General features: G+C 44.2%; 1 long non-coding RNA gene across 2 annotated transcripts; it reads right to left on the bottom strand.

The window, feature by feature from the left end:
• Window positions 1-7,465: 7,465 nt before the first annotated feature.
• Window positions 7,466-10,951, bottom strand: LOC127332210 (uncharacterized). 2 transcript variants are annotated; one of them, XR_007870277.2, is made up of 6 exons: window positions 10,449-10,951; window positions 10,101-10,360; window positions 9,903-9,986; window positions 9,656-9,733; window positions 9,088-9,172; window positions 7,466-7,719 (listed from the first exon to the last, which is right to left on the bottom strand). It is a non-coding gene; the product is annotated as an uncharacterized lncRNA (long non-coding RNA). The 2 variants fall into 2 exon arrangements; XR_007870276.2 differs by having other exon boundaries at window positions 10,101-10,937.
• Window positions 10,952-13,304: the final 2,353 nt, after the last annotated feature.

Genomic DNA, 13,304 nt, shown 5'->3' with positions numbered 1-13,304 from the left:
CTATTCCACCGACTACCTCGGTGCAGCGGTTGTATCAACTTCACCGAATCCCTTGCCAGCCAACCAGATCTGCTTCACTAACGCCCGCTTCTACTGAAACAGGGTCGACTCATCGTCTCCCGCGTTCGCCGTCGCTGGAATGCAAGTTGCCGCCCCCGTCCACCCCGCCGCAGCTTGGTTAGTACGCTGGCCCGTTAGATCGCGGTGTTTCTTTAGCCATGTTTTGTGTAGTTATTTGCAGATCTCATATGCCATTAAATTTCTTGATGTGTTACTTCGCATGAAGTTCGTTTAAATATTGTACAGTACCAAAGCATTATCCGGTCGCTACCGTCCTGTTCATTCTACTGACACCTATGTGCATCCACATATTTATAGGGGACCCATTCATTTGCTGCCAACTGTTTTTGTACTGCATGCTATTCCTTTTATAGTCATGCTATAGGCATTTCCAATCTGGTTGTTCTTATACCACGTCATTAGCTCACCGCTAGCCGCTAGCTGTTTTCTCGTGTCTGCTATTCTTTTACTGCTTTTATAATCATGCTATGTGCATTTCCAATCTGCTTGCTCTTATACCTCATCTTTAGCTTATAGCTATTTTTTCCATGAATGCTCATGTCGCACAGCTTGTATAGTTATTGCTGCGTGCATGTCTGGTCTTTGTATTATCGTAGACTAACTTGTCAATGTTATTTTTCCTAGGGATTGATCATGCGAACCACTTATTAGAATATCCAACATTAACAGCGGGGACGCTAGGGAAGGTTGGAATCTGAGTTCTTGGTTGGTAACTTTGGCAGTTTACTTCCGTTATTATCTATAACCTGTATGCATTGTTCCTTATGCAAGAGATAAACACTTGGAACCCTGCCATAGCAATGCCATCCATGCTTTACTATGTTTCTGCCTATTTGATATGCTTGTCTTGGAGCAACTGCGAAGGTGATTTGAACCTGACATTTGGTCATTCTTAATGCCAGTTTACTTTATGTGGAAAACCTTGGCATTACCCTACTCTAAATCTGAATGTCTGAAATTCGTATCTCATGCAAAGCAACATCTAGTTGGTTTTAATCTGATATCTGGTAAATATTGGCTTATTCATTTGGCAGCTCAAGTTTTTTGTTATTTGAAACCAGCTGACTTGGTCTTAAATGTGATATCTAAACACAGATTAAGGACAATGGAGCAGGAGGATTAGCATTTCACTTGATGGCTGAACCTAAAATGACAGGCATGTCGACCACGACTAGTGCATGCAAGAGAAGGACCTGCAATGAGCCAAGATGTTCTGCTACATGTCGTTATCTGATCTCTACATTGCGTAATACATGTTTGAATAGTTAATTGTTGTAACTATTTTTGCAATATTACCAGAATGCAGTTTTAGTGAAGCAGTCATCATTAGAAGATAGTCGTCAAAGCGACCCTGTGCAACATTATGATGTAAGTCTGCTTAGTACAAGTTCCATACATTGTCTTATTTATGCAACTTGTTATTATCTTATATCTACATTGCATAATAAATGTTTGAATAGTTCACTGTTGTAACTATGTTTGTAATATTACTAGAATGCAGTTGTAATGAAGAAGTCCTTAGTAGAAGATAGAGCGCAAAAAAGGTTCCGGCGTGAGCCTATGCAACGATATAATGTAAGTCTGCGCTTAGTACTTGTGGCTATCTCATATCGACAATGCTTAATACATGTTTGCATAGTTCATCGTTTAACTCTTTTTTGCATTATTATCGTAATGCGCTCGATGAAGCAATCTTCATTAGAAGAGAGGCCCACAAAAAGTTCGATCTTTGTTCGATGCATCCTCTCATAGCCGTCAACCTAGACCATTCTTTTCATCAAACAAAGTGAACATCTCAAGGCTGTACTTTATAAAAGACATGGTATTGCTGCTTTAAGGTCTGTAGCTGATATGTTGACCAAGAGTACACAAGATTCAATCAAGGCGATTGCCAAATGTCAACATGTTATTGATGATGCTAATAGAAGTCCTCAATGATTCTATGTATTTTTTTTTATTTGGGCACATTAATTGCCTTGTAATTTTCCTAGTTATTTTATTTGTGTATGTAATTGTGTGTATCATTGATATCAGATTTTAGGCTCATGAAATTTAATGCAAGTTGACTAGTCAAACAACCAGGGCCCTATAACAGATTGGGCCGGCCCATTAACAGTAGTGTGGGACCCACTTTCATTTTGGGCCGGCTCACTTACTTACTGGGCCGGCCCGTTAACAGGAAAGTGGGACCTACCTGTGCTTTTGGCCCGGCCCACTGTCTTGTTGGGCCAGCCCACTTGCTACATGATGGACCCCACATACTAAATGGGCCGGCCCTTTAAGAGGAAAGTGGGACCACCTGCGTTTTTGGCCCGGCCCACTAGCGTGTTGGGCCGGCCCACTTGCTACATGGTGGACCCCACATACTAAATGGGCCGGCCCTTTAACTGGAAAGTGGGACCCACCTGTGCTTTTGGCCCGGCCCACTATCTTGTTGGGCCGGCCCACTTGCTATATGGTGGACCCCACATACTAAATGGGCCGGCCCTTTAACTGGAAAGTGGGACCCACCTGTGTTTTTGGCCCGGCCCACTATCTTGTTGGGCTGGCCCACTTGCTATATGGTGGACCCCACATACTAAATGGGCTGGCCCATTAACAAGAAAGTGGGATCCACCTGTGCTTTTGGCCCGGCCCACTGGCTTGGTGGGCTGGCCCATTTGATCTAATGTGGACCCCACGCACTAAATGGGCCGGCCCGATTAGCAGGAAAGTGGGACCCACGTGCTAATTGGGCCTACCCAATAACTTCTTGGGCCGGCCCACTTGCTTTAAGGTGGACCCCACTTTGTAAATGGGCCGGCCCGATAACATGAAAGTGGGTCCCACATGTTTTGTGGGCCGGCCCTTTTGCCTGTTGACCGGTCAAACGAGTGCATTCGGCCGGCCCACATGCTTAGTGGGCCGGCCCATTAATGTTTTGACCAGTCAACCTTATAGGTTAGGCCCGGCCCACGTAACTAATGGACCAGCCCAGCTATATAGTTGACCGGTCAAACTAAGTCAGCTGGCCCGGCCCGCAAACTTAATGGGCAGGCCCGCTTAAGACGTGGCAGGCCTCGTGGGCCTACCATCTACCACGGGGTTTCAGCGGTTAACGCCGTTAACTACCAGTTAACGGCGTCTGCCACGTGGCAGTTTGCATGACGTCAGCAGTCAACGGGCTCCCGGAAACACTTCTGCAACGGTCCGATTTTCCGTGGCGGAAGGGCACCCAAGCGCGACGGACCGAAAAATACGTGGTAGGACTTTGCCTGACGCAGTTTCGACAACAGAACCCATATCGTCGGGTTAGGCCCATAGGCGATGAAAAATACCCCTTAGCGGACGATTTTGAGACGTTGTCTATCAGAACTTTTCTTGTAGTGTTTGTTGAATTTGCTCCCACTACAACTAATAAAATTGATTATGCTTATGTGCAGAGTAATAATTTTATGCATGAGACTAATGATAAGAATGCTTTATGTGATAGTTATATTGTTGAGTTTGTTCATGATACTACTGAAAGTTATTTTTAAGAGAGGAAAATATGGTTGTAGAAATTTTCATGTTACTAAAACACCTCTCTATATGCTGAAATTTTTGAAGCTACACTTGTTCTATCTTCTTATGCTTGTTACTTTGCTCTTCATGAACTTGTTTATTTACAAGATTCATATGCATAGAAAGCATGTTAGGCTTAAATTTGTTTTGAATTTGCCTCTTGATGCTCTCTTTTGCTTCAAATATTATTTCTTGCGAGTGCATCATTAAAACTGCTGAGCCCATCTTAATGGCTATAAAGAAAGAACTTCTTGGGAGATAACCCATGTTTTATTTTACTACAGTGTTTTTGTTTTATATTTGTGTCTTGGAAGTTGTTACTACTGTAGCAACCTCTCCTTATCTTATTTTATTGCATTTGTTGTGCCAAGTAAAGTCTTTGATAGAAAGGTTGATACTAGATTTGGATTACTGCGCAGAAACAGATTTCTGTCTGTCACGAATTTGGGCAGAGTTCTCTGTAGGTAACTCAAAAAAATCTGCCAATTTTTGTGTGTGATCCTCAGATATGTACGCAACTTTCATTCAATTTGAGCATTTTCATTTGAGAAAGTCTGGTGCCTCTTTAAAATTCGTCTTTACGGACTGTTCTGTTTTGACAGATTCTGCCTTTTATTTCGCATTGCCTCTTTTGCTATGTGGGATGGATTTCTTTGTTCCATTAACTTCCAGTAGCGTTGGGAAATGTCCAGAAGTGTTAAGAATGATTGTGTCACCTCTGAACATGTGAGTTTTTGATTATGCACTAACCCTCTAATGAGTTGTTTTGAGTTTGGTGTGGAGGAAGTTTTCAAGGGTCAAGAGAGGAGGATGATATACTACGATCAAGAAGAGTGAAAAGTCTAAGCTTGGGGATGCCCCGGTGGTTCATCCCTGCATATTTCAAGAAGACTCAAGCGTCTAAGCTTGGGGATGCCCAAGGCATCCCCTTCTTCATCGACAAAATTATCTGGTTCCTTCTCTTGAAACTATATTTTTATTCGGTCACATCTTATGTACTTTACTTGGAGCGTCTATTTGTTTTGTTTCTGTTTTTGTTTGAATAAATGCTTGTGTGGGAGAGAGACATGCTCTGCTGGTTCATATGAACACATGTGTTCTTAGCTTTTAATTTTCATGGCGAAGGTTGAAACTGCTTCGTTAATTGTTATATGGTTGGAAACGGGAAATGCTACATGTAGTAATTGGTATGATGTCTTTTATAACTTGATACTTGGCAATTGTTGTGCTCATGATTAAGCTCTTGCATCATATACTCTTCACCTATTAGTGAAGGAATACATAGAGCTTGTTAAAATTTGGTTTGCATGAGTGGTCTCTCTAAAGTCTAGATATTTTCTAGTAAGGGTTTGAACAACAAGGAAGACAATGTATAGTCTTATAATGCTTGCAATATGTTCTTATGTGAGTTTTGTTGTACTAGTTCATACTTGTGTTTGCTTCAAACAACCTTGCTAGCCTAAGCCTTGTACTGAGAGGGAATACTTCTCGTGCATCCAAATCCTTGAGCCAAACACTATGCCATTTGTGTCCACCATACCTACCTACTAAATGGTATTTCCTGCCATTCCAAGTAAATACTTCATGTGCTACCTTTAAACCTTCAAAATGCTTCTCAATTTGTGTTAATGTTTTATAGCTCATGAGGAAGTATGTGGTGTTTATCTTTCAACCTTGTCATTTACTCTTGATAGACTTTCATAATGGACTAGTGGCACATCCGCTTATCCAATAATTTTGCAAAAAGAGCTGGCAATGGGGTTCCCAGCCCCGATTAAACAAACTTCATTAATAATTCTCTTCACATGTTTTGCTCTGATTCATCAGTAAGCAACTTAATTTTGCAAATAGACACTCCTCCATGGTATGAGATTGATGGTAGGCACCCGAGATTCGGTTAGCCATGGCTTGTGTAAGCAAAGGTTGTGGGGAGTGTCACCCATAATAAAATTAAAATACATGTGTAAACAAAAGAGAAGAGGGATGATCTACCTTGCTGGTAGAGATAACGTCCTTCATGGGAGCCGCTCTTGAAAGTCTGGTTGGCGAGGTAGTTAGAGTGCCCACTACCATTCGTTGACAACAACAAACACCTCTCAAAACTTTACTTTTATGCTCTCTTTATGATTTCAAAATTTAAAAAGCTCTAGCACATGATTTAATCCCTGCTTCCCTCTGCGAAGTGCCTTTCTTTTACTTTTATGTTGAGTCAGTTTACCTATTTCATTCCATCTTAGAAGCAAACACTTGTGTTAACTGTGCATTGATTCTTACATGCTTGCTTATTGCACTTATTATATTACTTTATATTGACAATTATCCATGAGATATACATGTTACAAGTTGAAAGCAACCGCTGAAACTTAATCTTCCTTTGTGTTGCTTCAATGCCTTTATTTAGAATCTATTGCTTTATGAGTTAACTCTTATGCAAGACTTATTGATGCTTGTCTTGAAAGTACTATTCATGAAAAGTCTTTGCTATATGATTCAGTTGTTTAATCATTGTCTTTACCATTGCTTTGAATCACTTCATTCATCTCATATGCTTTACAATAGTATGATTAAGATCATGTTGGTAGCATGTCACTTTAGAAATTATCTTTGTTATCGTTTACCTACTCGGGACGAGTAGGAACTAAGCTTGGGGATGCTGATACGTCTCCCACGTATCTATAATTTCTGATGTGCCGTGCTTGTTTTATGACAATACCTACATGTTTTGTTCACACTTTATGATGATTTTATGCGTTTTCCGGAACTAACCTATTGACGAGATGCCGAAGTGCCAGTTCCTGTTTTCTGCTGTTTTTGGTTTCAGAAATCCTAGTAAGGAAATATTCTCGGAATTGGACGAAATCAACGCCCAGCATCTTAGAATCACACGAAGCTTCCAGAACACCCGAGAGCCACCAGAGGAGGGCCCTGTGGGCCCCAGATGATAGGGTGGCGCGGCCCAGGCCTTCGCCGCGCCCCCCTAGTGTGTCACCGCCTCGTCAGCCCTCCGACTCCGCCTCTTCGCCTATTTAAAGGTCCCTGACCTAAATCTTCGATACGGAAAAGCCACGGTACGAGAAACCTTCCAGAGCCGCCGCCATCGTGAAGCCAAGATCTGGGGGACAGGAGTCTCTGTTCCGGCACGCCGCCGGGACGGGGAAGTGCCCCCGGAAGGCTCCTCCATCAACACCACCACCATCTTCATCACCTCTGCTGTCTCCCATGAGGAGGGAGTAGTTCTCCATCGAGGCTAAGGGGCTGTACCGGTAGCTGTGTGGTTAATCTCTCTCCTATGTACTTCAATACAATAATCTCATGAGCTGCCTTACATGATTGAGATTCATATGATGATGCTTGTAATCTAGATGTCATTATGCTAGTCAAGTGGATTTTACTTATGTGATCTCCGGAGACTCCTTGTCCCACGTGTGTAAAGGTGACAGTGTGTGCACCGTGTGGGTCTCTTAGGCTATATTTCACAGAATACTTATTCACTGTTATGGATAGCATAGTGAAGTGCTTATTTATATCCCTTTATGATTGCAATGTGCTTTGTATCACTACTATTCTATGTGCTACTCTAGTGATGTTATTAAAGTACTCTATTCCTCCTACACGGTGTAAAGGTGACAGTGTGTGCATCGTGTAGTACTTGGCGTAGGTTATGATTGTAATCTCTTGTAGATTATGAAGTTAACTATTTGTGACGCCCCAAAACCGGTAACATGAGGATCCCAGCGAACCCGCCGAAATCCGCACGATATCAATTTTAGGAGACGCACCACCAAGCGCCCCGTACACGCCGAAGCATGCACGCGATGCGGGTGGAATCAATCACGAGCGGTAACATTACAACAGGATTACAATAAAGCCCACAATAAACATATATATTACAACAACGACTCCAACGAGTCAAGACACAAATAGGTACATACAAAGATCCAAATCATACAGAAGATCAAATACATCCGAGTACGGACAAGATAAAAATTTGGACTAAGTGTCCTGAAGATAACCAGTGGCGTCCATAAACCTGCCCAGGCCAAGCCGGAAGGGTAACCTTGCTAGCGTCGTTCTTCATCGTACCGATCTTCATACCTGCCCGGTTATATCCCGTAGAAGCAGCAATAAGTACGGGTTCGTACTTAACAAGACTTCAAGACGTATAAGCGTTCGTCAACCAGTCATCCTTTATACTTGAGGCACGCAGGGGACTTAGATGACGCAAGAGGAACGTCATAGGCAATATGGTGGGGTTAAGCGGCAGCGCGCAAGCACTAAAAACCTATAGAGACACTCTACAACAGTCGTCTAATCAGAGAAGGGGAGAGAGCGTGTAACTAATAGTTCTATACTCTGCAAACATAACACAGCCGATGTGTTCCCCCTTCGCCAAGAAGTACTTGCAAAGGCACTCACACGGTTGTCAAGTTTTAACCATTTATTATTAGAGTTGTGCTAGCTTACTACACAAGTTATTATGATTGAAACAGCAGGTGTAAGTTGTCTATGGTCGAGTCATACAGCTCCAAGTCGTCCATAACCGCGGACGCGGCTTATCGATAAGATGTAACCCTGCAGGGGTGCCCAAATGTACCCACACGCACGATCAACCCAACCGAGCAAGGGAAGGATATCACGACACGCACTCTCCTTCACGACAACAATGTCCAGGAAGCCACCTAACTAAGTTGAACCCGAATCGAAGTCCGGCCGAATCTCCGAAGCGGACCTAGCTGTTTGAGTCTACGGCTAAGTCAGTTCCTAGGAGATGCACATTGGATCAGAGCTCACTCTGGGGAGATGACCAATGACCTCACTCTTTCGGATACCGCTTAACATCGTATCCCACCTATACGTGCGTACAAGAACAAGGGGATACAAGGCATAAGGCTTCCCCAAAAGTAACAGAACGAAACAAGCTTGCACGCACGCATAAAAAAAAGGAAACGTTACAATCTAGTTGTGGCCACTGGACAAAGCTGTAGATTCCGGCAGTGGTCGAGGGGAGACCCATAGGCGTACCCACGTGTGGTTAGAGCGCTCAGTCTCGGAACAGATAACAAGAACTCGGGTCCTAAGCTTTAAAGAAACACAAGTGAGCCGCCATAAAACGAGCAACTGACCCACCGATGTCTCCGCTAACAATTATTAACAAGTAACCATGATACTTCCAACAGATATAACCATGTAGCATGTGTCATGAACTCCCAACAGATAACCCGATAAGATAGCGGTAACGGTAACACGATATAAACAGCACTAGCATGCACTACGACTCGCAAGGCAGACCCGATAACCAAACAACAGCTGTAGGAGGTTGGTGGAGGCAATATAGGCTGCTTGAGGTGACAACTGGAAGGGACACGTGACAAGAACGCAACTCAAGGATAGCATGAGGGAGAAGGCAAAATAAAATAGGTGAGCGACTTCTGCAGAGGCAGAAGTATAAGGGAAAATGCTTGCCTGTTAAAGCTTGCCGAGGGACATCCGGATAACTTGGCGTATCTCACCGCACCACTTCGTGATCCTATCCGGGAAGAAGCAAATGCTGGAACACACAATATATGCAAGTCTTACTACTACGGATAAAGAAGATCCAGCATGATCAAGATGATATGCATGACATGACAATTATGATGCGATGCAACTTATCCATTTTAAGCGGAACCGGAGTCCAGACAAACAAATTAGATTAGAGTTGCATTTCTACCGACAAAGTTAAATGGTGGTTAGCATGGCATAACATGGCATAGGTGAGCTACTTCAATATTAATCGGAGCGAGGAACCATAGCCGGTAATTCCCAAAAACTCCGCGTTTAATTATTAGGTGCGATGCAAACTATACCGGAATCACATGATGCGGGATGTAAACAATTATATGGATGACATATTACTGATCCTCACATTTTTCTAATAAAAATAGACATCTTATATGCAGCATTTGGATTTGTAAAGAAGGGGATATGAAATAAACAAGATTTACAAAATTATTAAAAGAAGGGCTCAACCAAGAGAAGAACTAGGCCGGACCTGAGCCAGAGCGGCCATATAATGCAAATGGCCACCGGATTTAGAACTTCTGCTTGACTGGTGGCATGCTTGCATCGTCTGGAACAACACGTAACTAATGTTCAATTGATGTACAAGGAGGAGCCAGATTATTATGAGTAACAGCTCACATGATTTTTGCATCGATAAATGATAGACAAAAAGGGGTGGAATTTATTATGCCATGATTTGAACAAATGATCTGAGAGAACCAGAGCAGATGACAAACCATTGAGCTATGCTGCTGTTCTTGTAGAAGAGGAGGCGGGCGACCAAATGAAGTGAAACTGTGCGTTGTCGAAACCTGACGAAACTGAAGCAATCACCGTGTGGAGGCAGACACAGATCAAAGTTAGCAACAAAAGGTTAGCTATTTTGGTTTTGGCTCGATTGAGATTAGATCACAGAGTAGGGAAACGGATGTTACCACTGGCTGCTGGTTTAGATGCTGAAAGATATAAGGTGCGGAGCTTGTTGAATCAGACGTAGGTGGAAGCCATAAGCCGCACACCAGGATGAAGTTGGAGCTCGACCTGGGACACAGCGGCCGGCCGGCGAGCACGGAAGTGACGACATGGGGCGAACCGGGACGAGCGGAAGGGGGCGCTGGATGCAGAACTTCGCGGGCAACCAGAAGGTCGCTGACTCGGCACCGGAGTACCCCCCAACTGCGCCGGCGACGAGCTCCTACAGGGATGAACGGCGGTCAACGCCGCGAGCGTGATAGGAACGAGGAGGGAGACAGTGGAGAACTCCGGGAGGCGCAGAAACTCACCGGGAAGGCGCAGGTGGGGTCGGAGAGGCCGGACGAGGTCTGGAGGCGAGAGAACCGGCCGGCGGCGACGAAGTTGTCACCGACGAACTTGGACGTGCAGACAGAAACGGAGACAGCGTCGATGATTTCCGGTGCCCGAACACGATCTCTTGGCGCGACAAGAACCAGGACGGCAACAAGGTTCGATCCCGCTGCTTGGCCTCGCTCGGGGAGGCCCATGTCGGCGGGGCAGCGGCGATCTCTCCGGCGAAGTTCTCTGAACTTTTAACTGAAGTTTTCTGTCTTCTATTTTAGCTGATTCTTGTACAGCGCCAAGGGAAGCGAAAAACAGAGCGGCGGCGCTGAGGAGGGAAGAGGAACTAGGGTTCAATCTTGGGGCTTCGGTGAGGATTAAAGAGGAGAGGAAAAGCAAGCACTGCGTGGTGGTGGTTGAGGATGACGTGAGCCACAGCACTCACACGTCTCGCGTGTTGGAGGATGAAGCAAAACACAGCACTGGAACGATGGACTACTGCGTGTTTCTTTCTTTTCTGTTTCTCCATGTTGTGCTTCTTCGTTTCCCTTCTTGCTAAACTTTCAGAATAAAACAAAGAGAAGAGAGGAAGAGATGTTAAACAAGTTTTGAATGTTTGGAAATATTTGTAGCAGATTTGAAGTTAGTTCTTCAACATATCTAAAATAATAATATTTCGGTTTTATTTTTATTGAAAATAGTATAAGGATGAAGGAGTTTTAATAAAAATATTTTTCTTAAGCGCTTTTATTAAAACATGCAAGGGAATTGATGCCATGATTATGCACAAAGAAAAATTAACAAACAAATCTAATATTGGTGTTTTCCTCGGTCGCTACACTATTGCTATGATAGTATTGATGTGATCTATGCCTCCTTCATAGTGTGATGGTGACAGTGTGCATGCTATGTTAGTACTTGGTGTAGTTGTGTTGATCTGTCATGCACTCTAAGGTTATTTAAACATGAATATCGAATATTGTGGAGCTTGTTAACTCCGGCATTGAGGGTTCGTGTAATCCTACACAATTAGTGGTGTTCATCATCCAACAAGAGAGTGTAGAGTCTAGCATTTATCTATTTATTCTGTTATGTGATCAATGTTGAGAGTGTCCACTAGTGAAAGTATAATCCCTAGGCCTTGTTCCCAAATACTGAAATCACTGCTTGTTTACTGTTTTACTGCATCTCTACTGCCTGCAATATTACCACCATCAACCACACGCCAGTTGTAGCATCAAGCTATTTTCTGGTGTCGTTACTACTGCTCATATACATTCATACCACCTGTATTTCACTATCTCTTCGCCGAACTAGTGCACCTATTAGGTGTGTTGGGGACACAAGAGACTTCTTGCTTTGTGGTTGCAGGGTTGCATGAGAGGGATATCTTTGACCTCTTCCTCCCTGAGTTCGATAAACCTTGGGTGATCCACTTAAGGGAAACTTGCTGTTGTTCTACAAACCTCTGCTCTTGGAGACCCAACACTGTCTACAAGAATAGAAGCACCCGTAGACATCAGTAGTGTGTACATTTTGTATGCTTGTTTAACTACTATGATCGATATGATGATATATCTTCATATCACATGTCTTGTCTTCTCAGCATGCTCATTGCATTCGGTATATGCTATCCTTCTGTTGAATCCTTCCGGTGAATTTGTGTCTCATGGTTTTTGTCTTCTCCTTAGGATGTCAGGCGGTACTAGAAGTGGTGCTGGCCGTGGTCATGGTCGTGGTCATGGCCGTGGCAATGGCCGTGGAGATGGCCACGAGGAGAATGCTGACCTTCCTCCTCCTCCTTCTATGGTCCAACTTATGGCCATGTATGAAGCCAATCGCGCAGACAACATTAGGCTCCTTGAAAGGATTGAGCGTAACACAGCTCAGCGTCATGAGGAACAAGTGGGGATTCGAAGCTTCATCCGCCTCACCCCACCAGTGTTCAGTTATTCCACTGAGCCACTTGATGCTGACTACTGGCTCCGTACCATCGAGCGCAAGCTTGAGGTTGCCCACGCTGCTCAAGCAGATTGGGTGAACTTTGCCACCTACCATCTTGAAGGAGCTGCTGGTTCATGGTGGGAAAACTTCCTGTTGATGCAGCCTGCCGGTCATGTCGTAACTTGGCAATAATTCAAAGCTGCTTTTCGTGCATATCATATCCCAGAGGGTCTGATGGACGAGAAAAGAGAAGAGTTTCTGAAGCTGACGCAGGGCAGTGGTTCTATCTGTGACTACCAAGGTCATTTATATCGTCTTGCCTGCTATGCTCCTGAAGAGACTTCCACTGAGGCCAAGAAGCAAGCCTTGTTCCGCAAGGGACTGGATCCTGAGCTTCGTCGAGATCTTCATCTCTTGGACTTCCCAACCTGCCAAGACCTTGTCAACAAGGCTATGAAGGCAGAGAGAGGAAAGGTGGACTATGAGGAAAGTCGCAAGCGTACTCGAGATACTTCTCAGTCTTCTGGATCAGGAAATCAGCGTCGCCGTGTTTTCATTCCATACAGTGATGTGCCTCGTGCTCCTTATGCACCGAAGTCTTCTGGTTATGCTCCTCGCCCACAAGCTCCAAACAATGCCGGCGGAACAAACTATCATCCCGCTATGGGTACTCCAGGCAGTGGTGCGTGCTTCACTTGTGGTCAACCTGGTCACTACATGAAAGAGTGCCCCCACAATACTTCTGTTCGTGGTGCTCCACCACCCAAGAAGTTTACCAAACCTCAAGTTGCTGGTCAGGGTCGTCTGACCCATGTCACTGCTGAAGAAGCTGAAGCAGATCCAAGCGTCATAATGGGTACGCTTCGAATCAACTCCATTATAGCTACAATTCTGTTTGA

Source organism: Lolium perenne, chromosome 4 (assembly GCF_019359855.2).
Source record: "Lolium perenne isolate Kyuss_39 chromosome 4, Kyuss_2.0, whole genome shotgun sequence".
Classification (NCBI taxonomy): Eukaryota; Viridiplantae; Streptophyta; class Magnoliopsida; order Poales; family Poaceae; genus Lolium; species Lolium perenne.
Note: the sequence above shows the minus strand (reverse complement) of the source record. Positions and strands in the feature narration are given on the sequence as shown.